Source organism: Aulonocara sp. 'chitande type north' Nkhata Bay, linkage group LG23, assembly GCF_057382095.1.
Source record: "Aulonocara sp. 'chitande type north' Nkhata Bay isolate Kocher_YH1m ecotype deep benthic linkage group LG23, A_spYH_male_GT1.1, whole genome shotgun sequence".
Lineage (NCBI taxonomy): Eukaryota > Metazoa > Chordata > Actinopteri > Cichliformes > Cichlidae > Aulonocara > Aulonocara sp. 'chitande type north' Nkhata Bay.
Genome location: NC_141365.1, coordinates 33,779,460 through 33,799,495, shown reverse-complemented (window position 1 = coordinate 33,799,495; position 20,036 = coordinate 33,779,460). Strand labels below are relative to the sequence as shown.

Below are 20,036 nucleotides of genomic sequence, written 5' to 3'. Positions count from 1 at the left end.
CTGCCAGAAAAACACAGAGTTAAATTAAGATGAACTGTCCCATTATACTGTTTTTTTATTCTCTTAAAGTTAAAGTTGGGTGTTTTTTTATTGTTAGTATTTTTTTTGAAAAACGTGGTGGATATGGGATGGTGTGTGTGTGAGTGTGTGTGTCCAGGGAAGGCGGACTTTGACGGGCATGCTAATGTGTGTGATTTAAGCCAAGTTGATCTGTAAAGCTAATTTTTAAAAACCCAGACATCAGTAAAATATCATAAGTACAAAAAGCCGAGCAAACTTTTTTTGCTTTTTATCGTGGGGTATCGTGTGTAGAATTCTGAGGTGGAAAATGAATCGAATCCTTCTTTTGGAATAAGGCCGAAATATGGAAAAATGAGGGACAGGTGAAGCGCCATGAATACTTTCTGTCTTTCTATTTCAGCTGGTTAACCCCTTTGCTGCAGCTTGGCCAAAAGCGAAGACTTGAGGAAAATGATATGTATAGCATCCTTAAAGAGGATCAGTCTGAAGCCCTGGGAGAGGAGCTACAGAGGTACTACACTGCTGTGTTGCATTATTGGATCACTAACAAAAGTCAAATCTGAGAGACTGAGAAGATGATGGCTCAGACATAGGTCCTTACAATTTTCTATGACCAGTTTGAGAAGAGATTTATTTTTGAGTCAATGAGTAATGTGGTTATGCATACTACCCAAATAACCCATTTCACAACATGTGATTTAGTCAAATATTGCCTTGAATAACATTAAAAAATTCTTCTACCCAGGAAAGTTATGGGTTAAGACCCTATGGTTTTGTTGTCACTTCCTTTACATGTAGCTGGATGGTTGGCCTAGCACCAGAGGTTTTTGAGCTCTTGATCACTTTTAGTACTATTTATGAACTGGTCTTTTAAGCAGTCCAGAAGAAGAAGCGTTGTTATCTATTTATGATGCAAAAAAAGTCATTTCTGGCCAGTCTACCACAGTAGAATAATACCCCAAAATATTTTTCTGGAGTCTGCCATCTATTGATGATATTTCTGTTTGTATTCACCTCTTCAGGGGTTCATTTCCCTTGGTGAATTGTACAAATATGATCTGTAGACAAGCAGGTAGCTGTTGGTGCTTTGCCAGGAGAGACTGCATGCTTGTTCAGTAGCTGTGTGTTTCTTTGAATTGCCAGGGAGTGCTGCCGTAGTGTGAGTCACACCTGATGTGTTATTCTGACAGGTCAATCTACTTATTCCGGTTTGATGTATTAACTCCTTTCACAACAGGCCAAACCCAACCTTAGGCCTCCCTGAAACATGCCGATGCTCCCAACAGGCATCCTGTCACTAAAAATAACACTAAAAGTTCAACAGAAAGAGCTGTAATAAAGCTCATTACTTTTAAATAATTCAGTTCCATTTTATCACAACAACAGCCAACTTAAAGCACCTTGTATTGTAAGGTAAGACCCCATAATACTACAGAGAAAACCTTAACAAGTCAGTGACCCCCTTTGAGCAAGCAGTTGGTGATGGTAGGAAGTCCACACTTAAATTTTGCTTTTATTTTTAACTTAGTTTTAATAGTTTTTAATAGTAATTGTTATAAAATTGTTAAAGAAGTAGCTTCTTTTTTGCCACACGTGTAAATGTTCCCAGCTCTCTCAGTCAGAAATGCTAACCAGCTCTCTGTGCCATTCATTTGATGAAGATGTAAGTGGCAGTGTCACTGGTGGATCATTGAATTGCTGTTTGCCATTCCATTAACCTGATACTTCTTGTAACAAATGAGTATGTTGCCACTGTGCGGCCGTATGGTTCTCATTTGGAAGGTTTATTTGCTAATGATTTTTTTAAAATGTTGGTGTGACTATATCCTAAATAGTTACATTGCCATTTGTTGTTCTAGATTGGTCTAAAGATCAATGTTGTGTCTAGATTGACATAAAATGTTGTTTGCTTAACTTCAACTTATAGTGTGTACTTCTGTTTGTACCAGAGAAGTTGTACCTTTCACAGTTACCTCATAGGTTAGCCTAATCTAATAATCTCCATGTTTATCTTGCAGATTTTGGGACCGTGAAGTTAGACATGCTACAAAGGAACTCCTGAAGCCAAAACTCACCAGAGTCCTTATAAAGTGCTATGGAAGGTCCTATGCAATGGCTGGGATATTTGTTTTTTTCCTGGTATGTCGACTGGTCATGTGGAGGTGTCAGATGAGTTATTTGTAATGAAATAATAAGCATGCTAATGTACTCAGAGACCTTTCTTGTAACAAAAATTGGCTCAAATATCTAGCAGCCATTTGAACCCATTTCCTAAAGTCTGGGAAAAGATGAATGTAAGCTTGCATTCATTGTCTTTGTCATAAAGGAGACAATCAAAGTGATCCAGCCACTTCTTCTGGGGAAGATAATCCTTTTCTTTGAGAATGGTGACCCCGATGATCAGAGAAGTCTTGGCATGGCGTATGTTTACGCTGCTGCGATGTCCATCTCCACGCTTGGACTGACTATCCTCCAACATCTCTACTACTATCATGTCCTAAGAACAGGCATGAGGATTAGAGTGGCTATGTGTCACATGATCTACAGGAAGGTCAGTGAAAAATCTGTACAAATGAAGAGTTGTCAGCTTATCTCTGTCAGAAATATGTTCCGATGGATCCATCTATACTTGTCGGTGTTGTGAAAATTGTTTTTTGAGCAGTTAAGTAAAATTCCTCTCATCAGGCTCTCAGACTCAGTGCTAAATCCATGGGACAAACAACCACTGGGCAAATAGTGAACCTCCTTTCAAATGATGTTAATCGTTTCGATGAGGTAAGAGAATCATGTACTCAAACACATGATGAGATTATTTAATTGTATTTGATGACATTTTTAAACCAAGTTGTGCCCTTAACATCAAGATCTTCACACAGATTTGTAAAAAATTGTAAGGTTTGGACAAGTTGTCCAGCATGTTTTCTGCACGTCAACAATCATGCTCTCTATAGATTACACTTAATCTGCACTACCTGTGGGTGGGACCTCTCCAAGCAGTGGTGATCATTGTTTTCCTTTGGTATGAGATCGGTGCCTCGTGCCTGGCAGGTGTAGCAGCCATCGCACTCATGATGCCGATACAAACCTGGTTTGGAAAACTCTTTGGCATCTTCAGGTATGGACGAAGAATACAGAAGCTGGACATTATTGTTTCTGACGATAACGTTCTTTTATTATGCGCATTGTCTGCCTGTTTTTATACAATTTTGATTAGATGTTTTTTTTAGCCTCTAATGGACACAGTGTAAATGGTGCTTATATTTGCAGGAGCAAAACAGCAGTCCTTACTGACAACAGAATCCGTATCATGAACGAAGTGGTGTCTGGTATCAGGATAATCAAGATGTATGCCTGGGAGAAACTGTTCTCAGCTCTGGTGACTGAAGTCAGAAGGTAAGAACTACAGGTTTTATGAAGAATCAGCTAATTTTTTAGAGGAATTTCTTCTTCTTATAATGTGCTCCCATAATAATTATGAGTATAAACAGTGAATCAAAAACTGTCAAAATAAATATTTTAATAAACTGACTCGTCATCCTGCAGTTTTATGATTTGGAACGACCAATATGATTAATGCTTCGACACATGTGGAAATGAAATGAACTGAAAATATCAGACATGTCTTTAGCTGTCTTTTAAAATAGTGAACAGGACCGATAAACTTCAGGGGCATAAAGAAAGATCATACCACAGATCAGGCTTGCTCCATCAGCCCAGGAACTTTTCTCATTTGCCAAACGAATGAGAAATGTAGGGTTCACATAATGTGTGGTTTGTCTGGAGGCGGAGATCCATGTTGAACCACTGTGCTCTTCTGGAACAGCGGAGAACTGGTCCTATACATGTAAAAATCAAAGGAACACTTTTTGATGAGATTATAGCATCAAGTCAGTTAAACTTATGGGAATAATACAAACTGCTAAGTACCATTTTGAGCTGCTGCAGTGATATTTCAACAAAATATATATTTTTCAGCTCTATAGGTTGATAATTTTCATTTCGATGAAACAATCTGACATCCTTTCATTCCTTACACAATACACAGTCCATAGTGTAGTCAGCATTGATATCCAGCATGATTTTTCCTATATTTTTTTAGTTAGAGTATACAGTTGAAAACATCCTTTGGTGTGCCTAATGTTTTATGTGTGCTTATGAGTCTCCTCATCAACAAGAACAAAGAGCTTGAGCATATAAAGTTAGGCATGTCTGGGAAAATGTAAAGAGATTTCATTAATAGCATGATCTGTATTGGATTTTCTTATCTCTGCAGAGCTCATCAATTTCTTTAAATCACTGCAATCACAGTTTTTTCTGGTAACCTCTTAGGGCCCATGGGAGTTCATATGGATTAGCTACAAGAAGAATTAATCAGAATTAACAACAAGGAGAATTCCTTATTGCTTTGATGTACTGCTCTTAAAGAACAGCTTAGATTTGTATTAATTCATTAATCCTCAACTTTCTCAGCATTGATGTCTGGTTAATGATAATCCTTTATGTTTGCTCTGCACTTTATATGTTAACTGTCACTTATTGTTCCCATCAACACCTTCTGAGATTCTTTGAAAGAAACCCACTCAAAATCAGTCCTTGTGACATCAAGCAGTAATCCATTGTAGCCTTCAAAACTTTCCATCCATCTTCAGCTTAAATGTACTTAGAATAACCACAGAGGAAATTTGTCACTACTAGTGACCAGCATTGAATGGGAGGCTCTGCCTTCTTCATTCTGATTTTAAATACTTACCACGTGTAAGTCAGAAGTCTCTATTGGGGTGATATGGTATAAAGAGGTTTGCTTTACAGAAGCCAGTATTTTAATATTGGCCATGTACAGACAGAGAGTGAGGAAGTCGGTGAAGCTTGAACTTTTGGTGTGGATTATACAACAGCTCAACATTATTTTTCTGTGTGAAAACTTGGGTTGCATTGTAGTCATGATTAATTCAGGGTTACAGTTTCAGGAAGAAAAATGTTTTACAGTCAACCTTCAAGTCTCAATGAGTCTTTGATAATAAAGACTTCTTAAGATATCCACAGTTACAAAACTACTAAATATGTAGTAAATATGAAGTAATGTGTACATTTGGATTCTAACACAGGGTTGATTTATGGTGAAATGGTTTGTCTATTTTTATATTTTAAATGGATTTTAAGTTGGGTTTTTTTTTAATGATTTGTAGAGAAGAGACAAAACCCTTCATCTTGATCAAAACACAAAACAAAGAACGTTACGTTCTTTCCGTCAAGCGCAAGGCCTCAGGCTTCGGGGCCTCTGCAGATGCTGAATCATTACATTCTTGTGAGAGGCCCCGCACTGAATGTCCTTAGAGGCCGTACCAAAGCTTTCGACAAACAATTTTTTTTAAAGCTGTTTTGCTAATGTTCTAAAGTAAGGTCAAATCTATAATTAACTGTCATTTTCTGCTGAGTCAAGCTAAATGTATTCCCAGTATTAGCATTCCATCATTACCAAACGATATGTTGACGCTATGCTGGACTGAGCCTTTGGTCAAGCAAACTAACACATGATCTTGGTGTTGCATGAGATACATGCAACACCAAGATATATTGCCAAAAGTTCTTGCTCGTTTGCCTTCACACGCATATGAAATTGAGTGACATCCCATTGTTAATCCATAAGGTTTATTATGATTTAGGAGTATATTTATGGGAATTTTTAACCATTTTTCCAGAAGTGAGGTCAGACACTGATATTGGATGAGAAAGTCTGGCTCACAGCCTCCGCTCTAATTATTCCCAAAGATGTTCTGTCAGGTTTAAGTCAGGACTCTGTGCAAGCCAGTCAAGTTATTTCACATTAGACTCATTGATACATGTTTATTTGGATGTTGTTTTCTGCACTGTTGCACAATGATGTTGGAACAGGAAGAGGCCGTCCTCAAACTGTTCCCACAAGGTTGGGAGCATGAAATTGTCCAAAATGTCTTGTTATGCATCAAGAGTTAGTTTCACTGGAACTAAGATGAGCCCAACTCCTGAAAAACAACTCCAGATCTCACCGCTCCACCAAATTTTACACTTGGCACAATGTAGTCAGGCAAGTACTGACAGACTCGATACACGTACACTACCGGTCAAAGGTTTTAGAACACCCCAATTTTTCCATTTTATAATTGAAAGTTATGCAGTTTAATGTTGCATTGCACTCTGAAGTGAAAGCATAGTACAAATAAGCAATTCAAGTAAAACAATTATCATGGAATCAATTTATAGACCAAAATGTATTCTATAATTCCACCTTTGGCAGCTGAACACACCCGTGGCATTCTTTCTACAACAGAGATCAAATATTCTTCAGAAAGTTCTTCCCATATCGGTTGCAGAGGTTCCCATAAATGTGTGGCACTTTTAGGTTGCTCTGCTTTCACTCTTCTGTCCAGTTCATCCCAAACCAGTTCGATGGGGTTTAAGTCTGGAGACTGGAGACCACTCCATGTTTTCCAGCTTACCATCTTGTTCTTTGTTCCTGAGGTAGTTCTGGCATAGCTCGGACTTTTGTTTTGGGTCATTATGTTGCAATAGGATGAAACCCTGACCAACTAGAGGGTATTGCATGGCGCTGCAGAATGCTGTGTTAGCCATTTTGGTTCAGGGTGCCTCTCACTCTGTACAAGTCACCGAGCTGGAATCCAGCAAAACAGCCCCAGACCATCACACTTCCTCCTCCATGTTTGACAGTTGATGCCACACACTGTAGAGCCATCCTTTCGCGTACGAAGATCCTGCGTGATGAACCGGTGATTTCAAATTTTGATTCATTGCTCTATAATACCTTCTTCCAGTCTTCAGTAGTGCAGTGGCGATGTTTCATGACCCAGGCAAGCCTCTTTGTCTTATTCTGACGTCTTAGCGATGGCTTTCTTCCTGCAGCTTGTCCTGTCAAACCTGCAGCTCGAAGTCTTCTCTTCACAGTTGAAACTGAGACTTACTATGACCATTATTAAGCTGTGTTTAAAGCTGTTGCCCTGTTAGCCACCGATCACGGAAGCTGTTAACTCTCAGAAACCTTTTTCTCACCACAAACTACTTTTTGCAGTACAGTGCTGTTCAGCTGATGCTCACGAGGGCATGGTACCACAGTGTGTTCCAACACTGCTTTCATGCAGGCAGAGGGGGTTGTAAGTAATCCAGAAAAGCTGGAACACCTGTAAGAATTAGTAGCACCAGCTTTCAAGACCTGATCAACCTCCATTGCTGCACAACAGCTTTAAATTGTTAACCCATTTTGTGTTCCCTGAAAAATACCTTTTTGTATAATTTGAAATGTACATTATTTTTCATTTTTTTCGAGAGTAAAAAAGGGTTATATAAGAATCAGTCCATTTACCATCCAGTGACCCTGTTCGGTGATTTTACGTTGCCTACTGTACCACTTCCTGGCAAAAAAGCAGAAAACTCAGAACCACTGTACTGCCAGATTAAAAAAAAGTTTAATGCAATTTGTAGAAGCACAGCGAGGATAAACTTGACCTACGTGTATCGACTAGAGAAACTTCACGAGGGTCTAACATTCAAACTGGGAAGCTTAAATACAAACTTAAAAAGACAATAACAACCACCTGTGTGAGAGGAAATAAAAAAAACAAAACAAGAAGCATCACTGTAAATATATCAAGAATCACATATTATACGTGATAAACCTTGTTAACTCAATCTTTGTAGGCTAATAAATATAAGACCACAAAATACAAAAAATGCACAGAAAATATGTGATAAAGACATGAAAACTGTGGGAAGGAAAAACACAGGAAGGAAGCTCTGGGAGAACCAGGTTCAGGGAGGGGCAGCCATCTGGTGCAATTGGTTGGGGGTTAGGGGAGGAAGACAGGATAAAGACATGGTGTGGAAGAGAACCAGAGATTAATAATAACTAATGATTAACTCTAGAGTGGTGTATAAACAGAGGGTGAAAAGAGGTTAGTGAAGAAGAAACACAAGCATAAATTAGGTAGGTTTCAGGGCCAGGGTCACCTGATCCAGCCATAACTATGAACTTTATCAAAAAGCAAAACTTTAATGCTAATCTTGAAATCCAAACTGGGGGCTGGTTCAACAGAAAAGGGCCCTGAAAGCTGAAGTCGCTCTATCTACTACAATAACCAAGGAACCACAAGTAAGCCTGCAGTCTGAGAGCAAAGTGCTCTATTGGGGTGATATTTAAGATAAGATGAGGCCTGATAGTTCAAGGTCTTGTATGTTAGTATGTCTTTGCACTCTTCATGGTCTGATGAAGAAAATAATTATTTAGACGTAAGTATTTCAGTTGTAGTCATTTGAGCATTCTTTTTTTTGACAGTGGTGTGACACTCTAAATAAAGTCTTCTGATTTTACATATTAAGCCTCCCTATGTTCTTCTTTACTCCTAGGAAAGAAATTCATCAGATATTAAAAAGCTCCTACCTGCGAGGACTCAACATGGCTTCATTCTTTGCCAGCAGCAAGATGACAGTGTTTGTCACCTTCACTGTCTACGCCCTCCTGGGCAACACCATCACTGCCAGCAGTGTGTTTGTCACTGCATCCCTGTATGGTACAATTAAGCTCACAGTGACCCTGTTCTTTCCTCTGGCCATTGAGAAATTGTCAGAGACTGTTGTGAGCATTCGCAGGATTAAGGTAATTCTGTTCTTTCATAAATTGGAATACAAGTAACAAAACCGTAGCTGATATCTGTCATTAGTACCATAATGACCGATTTACTACTTTTCTATTGTCTAAAAAGTTCAGAGAACTTTACATAACAAAAATCGTGTTGACTTAATGTTACGGTCTTCCCTGAGCCTGGTTCTGATGGAGGTTTCTTCCTGTTAAAATGGATTTTTTCCTTCCCACTCTCACCATGTGCTTGCTCATCTGAGTAATCTGATTGTTGGGACTTTCTCTGCATTGTTGTATTGTCTCTTTAGGTTACAATATAAAGCATGTTGAGGCAACTGTTGTTGTGATGCTTGTTTGGTGCTGTTGAACTAAAATAGAATTGAAATTCATGATGTTTTCCATCATGGAGAATCCATCTGTCAAATAGATCCTAAAGTGATGTCCAGATTGATTGCAGATATTGTAACTGTCCTGCAAAAAAATGGATAAAAGATTGGTGGTGACATCAGAACTCTTTTTAATCTTAAATGTAGTTGTTTCTAAATTTGTGGATAGGTAAAGCAAGAGAACTGTGCTAATTTAGTTTATGTTTCAAAGCACGTGTGTCCATTAAATATCTTTCAAGAATTTTCTCGTCCTGGAAGAGCTTGAAAGAAAAAATCTCGCACTGCCTTTGGAGGGAAAAATGGAGAACGCTATTGAAATTGAGGCACTGACCTGCTACTGGGATAAGGTAAATGTTAAAGTTTAAAACTCATATTGATAATGAGTCATCTTGCATAATTTTAAATTCAAAATTTGTGCATTAATTAATACATTCTTCTTCTTTTTTTTAGAGTTTGGATGCACCATCTCTGCACAATGTTTCCATCACAGCAGAGTCACACCAGCTTTTCACTGTGATCGGACCAGTGGGGGCCGGAAAGGTCCGCAACTGACTTACCATTTAGCCTTTAGGTCAGAACATTGAGTATCAAAATTGTGTTTTCAGGGTCACATGTTCATAACATCTGTGTTTTCTTCAGTCATCTCTGCTCAGTGCCATCCTGGGAGAGCTGCCTTATGACACAGGCACATTAAAGGTCATAGGTCAAATAAGCTATGCAGCCCAGCAACCCTGGGTGTTCCCTGGAACCATCCGCAGCAACATCCTGTTCGGGAAACAACTGAATCCTAAAAAGTATGAGAGGGTCCTCAGAGCCTGTGCTCTGAAGAAGGTGAGATATAATGCTGCAAGTTAACCAGTTCATGTTAGGCCAGCAGCTCAAGGCGAACCGCTCTTTACCCTCTGGTGTAAAATCTTACAAGGTGGGTTCCTACCTATAGAAAATGCTGATTAGCTCCAACAATATGATCAGATGACCTTGATAAAAGCCAGCAGCCTTCAAAAGTCAATTATAATCATATTGATTAATTGCATTGTTTGCTATAGTTTAGGAGCAAATTCTGAAATTTGACTTTGGGACGTCACATCTTTTCTTGAAAGTAAAGCAGTATTAGTTGTGCTTTTCTTTTATGTCTCATTTGAAGTACAGCTGTGGTCAGAAGTTTGCATGCACTCATCCCAGGCATGAATGTCATGGTTATTTAACTGTTCTTTTTCTATAGTGGAATGATTGTACAGCACACATCTTCAATAACTTTAAAACAAGTTTAAGCTTTTATTTGGGATTTTTTCTAATCTATGGATCAAAAATATACAAACAACCTCAAATATATACTCACCAATTTATTGGTGTTCATTTAGCTGTATTTAGTTCAATATCACTTTGCAAGTTGCTCTTCAAACAGACACTTTTGGAGGCCATCAATGATCTTCTGGTGGATTCTGTCTAGATATTTTGACCACTCTTCTTGGCAGTTTGTTTAAATTGGTTAGTTTCCTGGTATGGAGCTGGCCATCCTGGGAGAGCTGCCTTTGAAAGCCTCACCTTTGTTCCTCTAAATATATTGTGGTCTAACATCTCAGTCTTTCTCTTGTCTGACCATAAAACATTTTATCAGAAGCTATTTGTTTGTCCATGTGGGGGAACAGCAAATTTCACTCAAGCTTGAAGGTGTTGACTTTGGAGCAGGGCCTTTTTTCTGTACAATCGTTTCATTCTGGAAAAAGAACAGTTCAAATAAAAACATTAAAAACTCAAAATTATCATGACATTTATGCCCTTGATGATTGTAGGCAAGTTACGCCTCCATTGTTTCAAATTCAGGACCTGCAGCTGTTCCCAGATGGAGATCTGACACTGATCGGGGACAGAGGGGCCACACTCAGTGGGGGACAGAAAGCTCGTGTCAACCTGGCAAGGTACATGGACATCATGTAGTAAGAACGCTACCTAGAAGAAAACTTACACGTATTGTATCACCGTGACGCATTCAAATGTTAGTCTGAGTTTCTAAGGAACCTAAACTAGAGGCAACAAGTAGCTAGATGTTGGGGTGCATGTATGTTTACCCTGCATGCACACACTTGTGCTGTTACATTTGCTATAGTTTATGTGAAAGTTCAGTCTTTTTCCTGACAAATAAGATTCCCCCACTGTGTGTCCTTGTTTTCAGGGCTGTATATCAGGATGCAGACATCTACCTCCTGGATGACCCTTTAGTGCTGTGGATGCAGAAGTTGGAAAACATCTTTTTGAGCAGTGAGTAATAAAGAGTTCGGTGCTAATTATCTGTATACCCTGATTAATAATGGTGTCGAGAATCGTGCTCATGCTCGACAGTATTGAAGTTCATGTGAACTGTTTTAATTCCATTCAGTTCAGTTTTATTTATATGGAACTATTTCAAAGCAACAGTCACAAACGTGCAGAAACCCCCTCTTATTTATCAAAATCAGGTGTATCTGTGGCCTGCTGAAGAACAAGTGTCGTATCCTCATCACACACCAGCTCCAGCATCTGAGGACGGCTGACCAGATCCTGGTCCTCAAGGAGGTTTGTCCCCCTTTATGCTGGTTTAAGTAGGCAGGGGATAAACATGTTTGCATTCACCAGTTATAGTTTGTTACTCTGAGGTGTGTAATCTCTGAGAGTGAGCTCCAGCACACGTTGATCTCCAGTCGTCAGGTGAGATTTCCGTTTCCAAATTGTTATTAATTTTTTAACTTACAACACAAAGTCTCTGGACCAGATGTGTTAATACAAAACTACTCAGTTACAGAAGTTAAGGAAACATATTCATTCAGATGAAAAATCTAATTCAGTTTGTCAAAAAACGCTTCAGCTGGAGGAAAGAGATCCAACATTATGTAGAGTGATGTTGGGAGGTTTAGGTTTAGGTTAGCTTAGGTGACGAGCTGAAAAGTGTCAGGGATAAACAGGCAACGCGGCTTTGTGTACAGTTCCAATTAAATCTCCTTGATCCCCTTTTTAATGTGTTCCCCTTTACTCACAGGTTCTGCATTTTGTAGAAGGAGCTTCACAACTGATTTTTAATGGTGGTTTTCCAATTTTCCAAATTCATAGAAATGATTTTCTCCGAAGGAAGGCGTTCCTTCAGATGAGCCTTTTTGACTTTTTTGTTATTAAGTACTGAAAAACACATTGTTGCTCATTTTCATTATTTGTTTCTCCAGGGTCATGTCATGGTCCAGGGAACCTACAGTGAGCTGCAGACCTCTGGCCTGGATATTGTGTCCCTGCTGAGAAGTGATGTGGAGGCACATTCAGTTGGGTCATGTTCAGTTGACCCAGACAAATTGTCTTTACGCAGCCAGTGGACGATTTGCTCACATGGGTCACACTGTTCTTCCAGCAGCCTCCTGCTACCAGACAGCAGCTGCACTGATCAGCTTCATGTAGGTATATTTCCAAAAGATTAGATTAAGAGTCCCCACATAAATGGCAGCATTTTGTAGTCACCTAATTACAAGGATGGACAGAGGTAGAAATGAATAGTTTGGGTTAAAATAGACCTGCAAGTCTATTATCACTAAACTTATTTTATTGTTTTGCAGGTTGAAGTTGCTCAAACTATTACAGAAGAAACTCGAGCTGAAGGAAATGTTAGCGGCCATGTTTACCTTAAGTACTTCACAGCAGGCTGTAACACTTTGGTGTTAATGGTCATAATACTGCTCAGCATAATAGCTGAGGTAAGCCCCGACCCTTCAACACCCTTCCTGCACTCTTTCTGTCTCCAGGTGTTACCTGTCTGTATTAACTGTTATCAGTATTAAATCCCTCACTGTACAATCATGTGGAAATGTCACAGTGACTCTAACCCAGGGGTGGGCAATCTCAGTCCACGAGGGTCGGTGTCCCTGCAGGTTTTAGATCTCACCTTGGGTAATCACCTGAATCACATGATTATTTCGTTACCAGGCCTCTGGAGAACTTCAGGACATGTTGAGAAGCTAATTTAGCCATTTAAATCAGCTGTGTTGGTTTGAGGACACATCTCAAACCTGCAGGGACACCGGCCCTCGTGGACTGAGATTGCCTACCCCTGCTCTAACCTGACTTAACCTTCCCACCCTCCCACACATTTCATGCAACTTGGTTTCCTCATGCTGTGTTTCAAAAATTGATCTAAAGAGAGGTCCGTTTCAACAGGTTGCATATATCCTGCAGGACTGGTGGCTGGTATATTGGTAAGAACTTTACCAATGTGGATATTTTTAATGGCAAATACAGTATGCAATAGCTTAACTTTATACTGTTCATTTGACAGTTTTTTAAATGAAATTACATCAGTTATCATTTCGTGTGTACCTGATTGAATTGTCTTGTCATCTGACAGGGCAGGGGAGGAGTTTTCTAACAGCACAGCCACTGCTGTTAGCGTGGACAGTGGAATGGATGTTACTAGCTCATTTCGAAAGTTTGATCTCACTTTTTACCTCGGTATTTATTCAGGTAAGCCTATAGTTATAGTAATACCTATAGTTCTTGTTAGAGTCTTCAGGTCTAATATCTAATATAGTCCTGCTGTGTTTACTTTTAGGTTTGACAGCAGCAGCTGTGGTCTTTGGTTTTGCCAGGAGTTTGGTGATATTTCACGGGCTGGTGAGATCAGCTCAGACTCTGCACAACAGCATGTTTAGTGCTGTTCTCCACACCCCGGTTACCTTCTTTGATGTCAACCCCATAGGTGAGGCCTACACAGAATTTATTTTAAATTTAAGAAAAAGCGTTGAATTACATCAGGGTATATCCTGCCTTATGCCTTTGACCGATTGGGAGTTTTGCCTATAGTTTTACAAATAACCCAGTCTATTTCTACCAGGAAGAGAACTGGAGTCAAAACACATCCCTGACATATTCCAGTGTTGTCTGAGTTCTCCAAGATGACATTGGCCTTAAACCTCTAAAAAAAGGTCTATTAAGTTCAGTTCAATCCAGTTTTATTCATACTTGGCACTCCAAGTTAGAACAGCCACATAAAGGTGCTTTGGGAGGGAAAAACTCTCTTTTAACAGGAAGAGATTCCTGGTAAAACCAGGCTGTTCTGTCACCATGTAACCGTATTCTGTTTAAATAGATTTTCCCTGAGAAAGTTACTCTTTAGTGCCCCCTTTTGGCATGACCTGGTGTAACGTGCTCAAATCCGTCTCTGTTCTATGATGTCATCAGAAAGCGCATGTTATTGTTTGGGGAAAGGACTTCTCCCGTTCTCCCGTCCGCTGCTGTAGTGGCATTTGTCTCCCTTAAGACGGTCTTTAAGGGCATTGTCGGTATGTAATTCTGTTCCATCTTTACTAATGAACAATCTACTTGAAGAAATGTGATTGCAGTGTTTGCTTAATAGAAACGTTTGTAAAGAGGGAATTAGCTAACACTTTCGGCTAAACAAGTCATTGTACTGTTATTGTGTATTTCTCCTCATCTATGGTTTCTAAGAGCATTTCATGTCATGTTGTTTCTCAGTTTTACCCTACTTCAACTGGCCTAAGTAAAGGGAGTGAAGTCAAACCCTCTTGTCTGCGTGGTCATTTTGAAGAGGAGTTTAGTCTGAATGTCGACTCTAGCAAGGCGTTAGAGGCAGAGGACATTACAGTAAAACGACAGCCTCTCAAAGACCAGTCTCGTGGGGAACTGGACAGCAATTAGAGCTATCCTCCGGAAACAGCTCAGATGTAGGAAGAAATCCAATCGACAGCAACATGTCGCAGAGAACCAGCGCATCAATGAAAACCAGATCTAATATATCTGGCTCCTCCAGGCATACCAGGAGCTCAGCTGCAAGTAAGGCAGCCGCTGCACAAGCACGTGCAGAAGCTGAGGCGGCTAAGGCTGAAGCAGCATTTGTGGATAAAGAGAACGATCTGAAGCTGCAGCAAGCGGAACTGGAAGCTTCTATGCAGCTTCGAAAAATACGTCTTGAAGCGTCATTAGATAAAGTACGCATGGAAAAAAGGGCTGCAGCTGCAGAAGCAAAAGCAGAAGTTTTGGAGGCTGCAGCGATCCAAGATGATGGCGAGGGTCTTAGTGAGATAGATGTTCCTGCTGACGACCCAGTAACGCGCACAAGAGAATATGTGAAGGGTGCCTCACACGGCAGCCAAACCACGCCCATTCTAGAAACCTCCAATGATAACACGGAGACGAAACTCCTTCAGCATTCACCGACCATAGACTCCTACTCCAAGATCTTTACGCCAGGATCTGATGTACATTTTCGACCAAGCCTCAAGCCAGTTGCGACACCACACATCCAAACCCAAACCACACCCATAATAGCAAATCTAAAGGATCATTTCCCAGGCAAAGCTGATCAAAGTGAGACCTACACCCCTAAACAAGAACCAACGGTCAATTATGCACGACAGCCTCTGGACAGCGGCTACACCGGCGCAGCGTATATCACAACCCCAGACAACTCCGGTCACCCACATGAGACCACATGCCGGGAAAGGGGCCCACTGTACACTCCACTAGAAATGGAGCAGAACATGTCAGACCTTGTTAGATTTATGGCTCGACGTGAACTGGTGACTACAGGGCTCCTTCACTTCAACGACCGTCCCGAATGCTACAGAGCCTGGAAAGCATCGTTTATGAATGCCATCAGAGGTCTCAACCTCTCACCAAGTGAACAGCTTGACCTCCTCGTGAAATGGCTAGGTAAGGACTCAGCTGAACATGCCAGACGAATACGATCCGTGTATGCGAACCAACCAGCTAACGGACTCAGAGCTATGTGGGACAGGCTTAATGAGTGCTACGGTGCACCAGAGGTCATCGAGGGTGCCTTTTTGAAAAGATTAGACAACTTTCCCAAGATTCCAAACAGAGATGGTCGTAAACTAAGAGAGCTGGGAGACTTGCTGTCGGAGATACAGGCTGCCAAAGAAGATGGTGACTTGCTTGGGCTTAGTTATCTGGATACCCCTCGTGGTGTTACCCCTGTCGTCCAGAAGCTGCCATTTTATCTCCAGGAAAAATGGCTTTCTTTAGGCTTTAAGTACAAAGAAGATCGCGGGGCTCCCTATCCCCCATTCGGTTTCTTTGTAGACTTTGTGTGTCGGGAAGCACGGATGCGCAACGACCCTGGCCTCACACAGACAGCATACAGTAGTGAGTTATTAGGCAGTAAGCAATCGTCTAAAGCCGAAGGTCACAAAGCTGTGGCAGTTTTTAAAACGAGGGTCTCGCCGGATCCTCGGCCCCTTTTCAACAGTACAAGGACTGCATCGTTTCGCACCCAATCTGGAAGCGAGTCATCCACTAGAGATGATCCAGCAGAGCGCTGCCCGCTACACAACAAACCCCACCCCTTACCCAGGTGTCGCGGGTTTAGAGAGAAGCCAATGGAAGAAAGGAAAGCACTCTTAAAAAGGTACGGAATATGTTACAGGTGCTGCAGAGCCACACATTTGGCAAGGAATTGTGAAGACGACATCTCCTGCTCAGAGTGTGGAAGCAAGAGCCACATTGCAGCCCTCCACCCTGGATCTGCCCCATGGTCCACCAACACAGCACATTCCGCACCAGATCAGGGCGGGGAGGGAAAGTCCAACCTGAATGAAGGTGATGTTTCCACAGCATGTACTGAGGTCTGCGGAAATTATTCCGCAGGGCGTTCCTGCTCAAAAATATGTCTGACCAGGGTGTACCCAACCGACTGCCCTGAAGCTGCAGTTACGGTATACACAATATTAGATGATCAGAGCAACAGATCACTTGCACGTACCGAGTTTTTCGACCTATTCAACATTGCAGGGCCTCCTTCACCATACATTTTGAAGACATGTGCCGGAACACAAGAGACAGAAGGCAGACAAGCACGTGGCTTTGTGATCGAACCCATTAACGGGAGTGTCACACTCTCTTTGCCGTCACTGATTGAATGCAACGAGATCCCAAATAACCGCGCAGAAATACCAACACCAGAGGTAGCATTAAACCACAGTCATTTGAAGGCCCTTGCAAAACACATTCCAAAGCTGGACTCCCAAGCTTCCATCCTGCTCTTGTTAGGCAGAGATATCATCAGAGTTCATAAGGTCAGAAGACAAGTGAATGGCCCACAAAACGCACCCTATGCCCAGAAGTTGGATCTGGGTTGGGTTATTGTAGGAGATGTGTGCATTGGAGATGTCCACAGACCTACGGTTATCAGCTCTTGCTACACTAACGTACTGAAAAATGGACGTCCTTCTCTCTTTCAGCCATGCCCAAACGATTACTATGTAAAAGAGAAGTATAGTAGTGGTAGCTCCCCTTCATTTCCCCTAACATGCAAACATCTCCCTGCTAGTGAGAAATGGGCCACCTTAGACTGTAATGTGTTCCAGACAACAAAGGACGACGACAAAGAAGCTCCTTCAATCGAGGACGGACAGTTCATCCACATCATGGAGCAAGAGGTCTATAAGGACCAAGAAAACAGGTGGGTGGCTCCCCTGCCTTTCAGATCTCTACGACCAAAGCTCCCTCATAACCACGAGCAAGCACTTGAACGTCTCAAATCTCTACAGCGGTCCTTCAGAAGGAAGCCTAAAATGAAGGAAGAGTTTGTCTCGTTCATGGCAAAGATCTTTCAGAATGGGCACGCTGAAGAAGCCCCACCTCTGAAGCCTAATGAGGAGCATTGGTACCTACCTTGTTTTGGGGTTTACCATCCCAAGAAGCCCTCCCAAATAAGAGTCGTCTTCGACTCCAGTGCCCAGCACAAAGGTTTGTCTCTGAACCAAGTACTCCTAACGGGACCAGACCTCAACAACACCCTGGTAGGAGTCCTCCTTCGGTTTCGGAAAGAACAGATCGCCTTCACTGTGGACGTGCAACAGATGTTTCATTGTTTCAAGGTGCGTCCTGAAGACCGGAACTTCCTCAGGTTCCTCTGGTTTAAAGAGAACAACCCAGAGAAAGAGATTATGGAGTTCCGTATGAACGTGCACGTCTTTGGAAATAGTCCTTCGCCGGCTGTGGCTATCTACTGTCTTAGACGTGCAGCACAGGAAGGCCGGAAGGAGTATGGGGAGGACGTAGAACAGTTTGTCACTCGTGACTTTTACGTAGATGACGGGTTAAAGTCCTTGCCCACAACAGACGCAGCTATCGACCTGCTCAAAAGAACTCAAAAAATGCTGGCTCGCTCTAACCTTAGGCTGCATAAGCTGGCTTCGAACAGCAAGGAGGTCATGAAGGCCTTTCCCAGTGAAGATCATGCCACAGACCTGAAAGATTTGGACCTTACTGCTGACACTCTACCAATGCAGCGTAGCCTTGGGCTGTACTGGGACTTGGATTCAGACTGTTTTACTTACCGCGTCCAGGACGAGAGAAAGGCATTCACTCAACGAGGAGTTCTCTCAACGGTGAACAGCCTGTACGATCCTCTAGGATTCGTCTCCCCTGTGACAATTCAAGGGAAACTGCTGCTTCGAGAACTGGCCTCACAATCTTCAGATTGGGACACCCCATTACCAGCAGAAAAGGAAAAGGTGTGGGAAAGTTGGAGAGATTCTCTGCAGGAGTTAAGACATCTGAGGATCCCCCGACCATACTCAAACATGTCACCATCTACTGTCAAGTTAACAGAACTCTGTGTCTTCTCAGATGCCTCAGAGAAAGCAGTAGCTGCCGTTGCCTACTTGAAGACTGTGGATGCAGATGGGGGATGCTGCACTAGATTGGTTGCAAGTAAAGCCAAACTGGCCCCACGTCCAGAGCATACTATACCTCGGTTGGAGCTTTGTGCAGCAGTCATGGCAGTAACTCTGTCTGAGGTCATCACCTCCGAAATAGACATTGTATTTGACGCAGTCACCTACTACACAGACAGTAAGGTGGTGCTCGGATATATCTACAATGAGAAGAGAAGGTTTTATGTATACGTGAGCAACCGAGTCCAGAGGATCAGACGAAGCACTACGCCACAGCAGTGGCGATATGTCTGCTCAGAAGACAACCCCGCAGACATCGCCTCACGGTCTATCACAGCAGACCACCTTGAGAACACAATATGGTTCTCTGGACCGGCATTCTTGTCTCGACTTGAAGGGGCGTCACCGGTGGTACAGAGGTTTGACCTTTTGGAACCAGATCAAGACAGTGAAATCAGGCCTCAAGTCACAACACTGTCGGTCACTGTCCTCAAACATCTCGGCTCTGGGCGGTTCAATCGCTTCTCATGCTGGGGTTCCCTCATAAGGGCTCTTGGTACCCTTATTCACATTGTTCAGAGCTTCAAAAAAGGAACGGAGTGTGTCGCTCAGAAATGTGAGGGTTGGCACCAGTGCAGCACACCCCCAACCAGGGATATTCTTGAACAGAGTAAGCTAGTCATTATCAAAGCAGTTCAACAAGAGGTCTATAGGAAAGAACTGGAGTGTCTTGCATCAAACGCCAACATTCCCAAGAGCAGCCCACTCGTTGCCCTGGATCCTTTCATTGACTCAGACGGGCTGTTAAGGATCGGGGGTCGCCTCATTGAGGCAAAAATAGGATTCCACGAGAAACGGCCACTGGTCCTGCCTGGACGGCATCACGTAACCACTCTCATAGTGCGTCACCTTCATGAGCAGGTACGTCACCAAGGATGTCTTTTCACTGAAGGGGCTGTCCGAGCTGCAGGTTACTGGATCGTTGGTGGCAGGAGATGCATTAATAGACTCGTTTTCGAGTGTGTCACTTGTCGAAGGCTGAGAGGGAGGTGTGAAGTCCAAAAGATGGCAGACTTGCCACCTGACAGGCTCAGCATGGAACCACCCTTTAGCAACGTCGGCATTGATGTGTTCGGGCCCTGGTCTGTATCAGCCCGTCGCACGAGAGGAGGCCACGCCGAAAGTAAGAGGTGGGCTGTCCTCTTTACCTGTCTGTGTGTCAGAGCTATACACATTGAGGTAATTGAGTCATTGGATGCCTCCAGTTTCATAAACTCATTCAGAAGGTTTATGGCGATTCGAGGACCTTTGAAAAGCATACGCTCCGACCAG

General features: G+C 42.1%; 1 pseudogene across 1 annotated transcript in view; it reads left to right on the top strand.

Moving 5' to 3' along the window:
• The window catches only part of LOC147302268 (ATP-binding cassette sub-family C member 4-like), a 30,433-nt pseudogene that overhangs the window by 1,644 nt on the left and 8,753 nt on the right, over window positions 1-20,036 (top strand). Inside the window, exons 3-20 of the transcript XR_015127276.1 lie at window positions 422-532; window positions 2,040-2,160; window positions 2,348-2,572; window positions 2,707-2,796; window positions 2,973-3,136; window positions 3,289-3,414; window positions 8,416-8,665; window positions 9,273-9,380; window positions 9,484-9,573; window positions 9,673-9,864; window positions 10,858-10,952; window positions 11,207-11,292; window positions 11,490-11,586; window positions 12,228-12,449; window positions 12,609-12,746; window positions 13,207-13,244; window positions 13,394-13,509; window positions 13,598-13,744. The product of XR_015127276.1 is annotated as an ATP-binding cassette sub-family C member 4-like (transcript). The remainder of the gene's footprint in view (window positions 1-421; window positions 533-2,039; window positions 2,161-2,347; window positions 2,573-2,706; window positions 2,797-2,972; window positions 3,137-3,288; window positions 3,415-8,415; window positions 8,666-9,272; window positions 9,381-9,483; window positions 9,574-9,672; window positions 9,865-10,857; window positions 10,953-11,206; window positions 11,293-11,489; window positions 11,587-12,227; window positions 12,450-12,608; window positions 12,747-13,206; window positions 13,245-13,393; window positions 13,510-13,597; window positions 13,745-20,036) is intronic.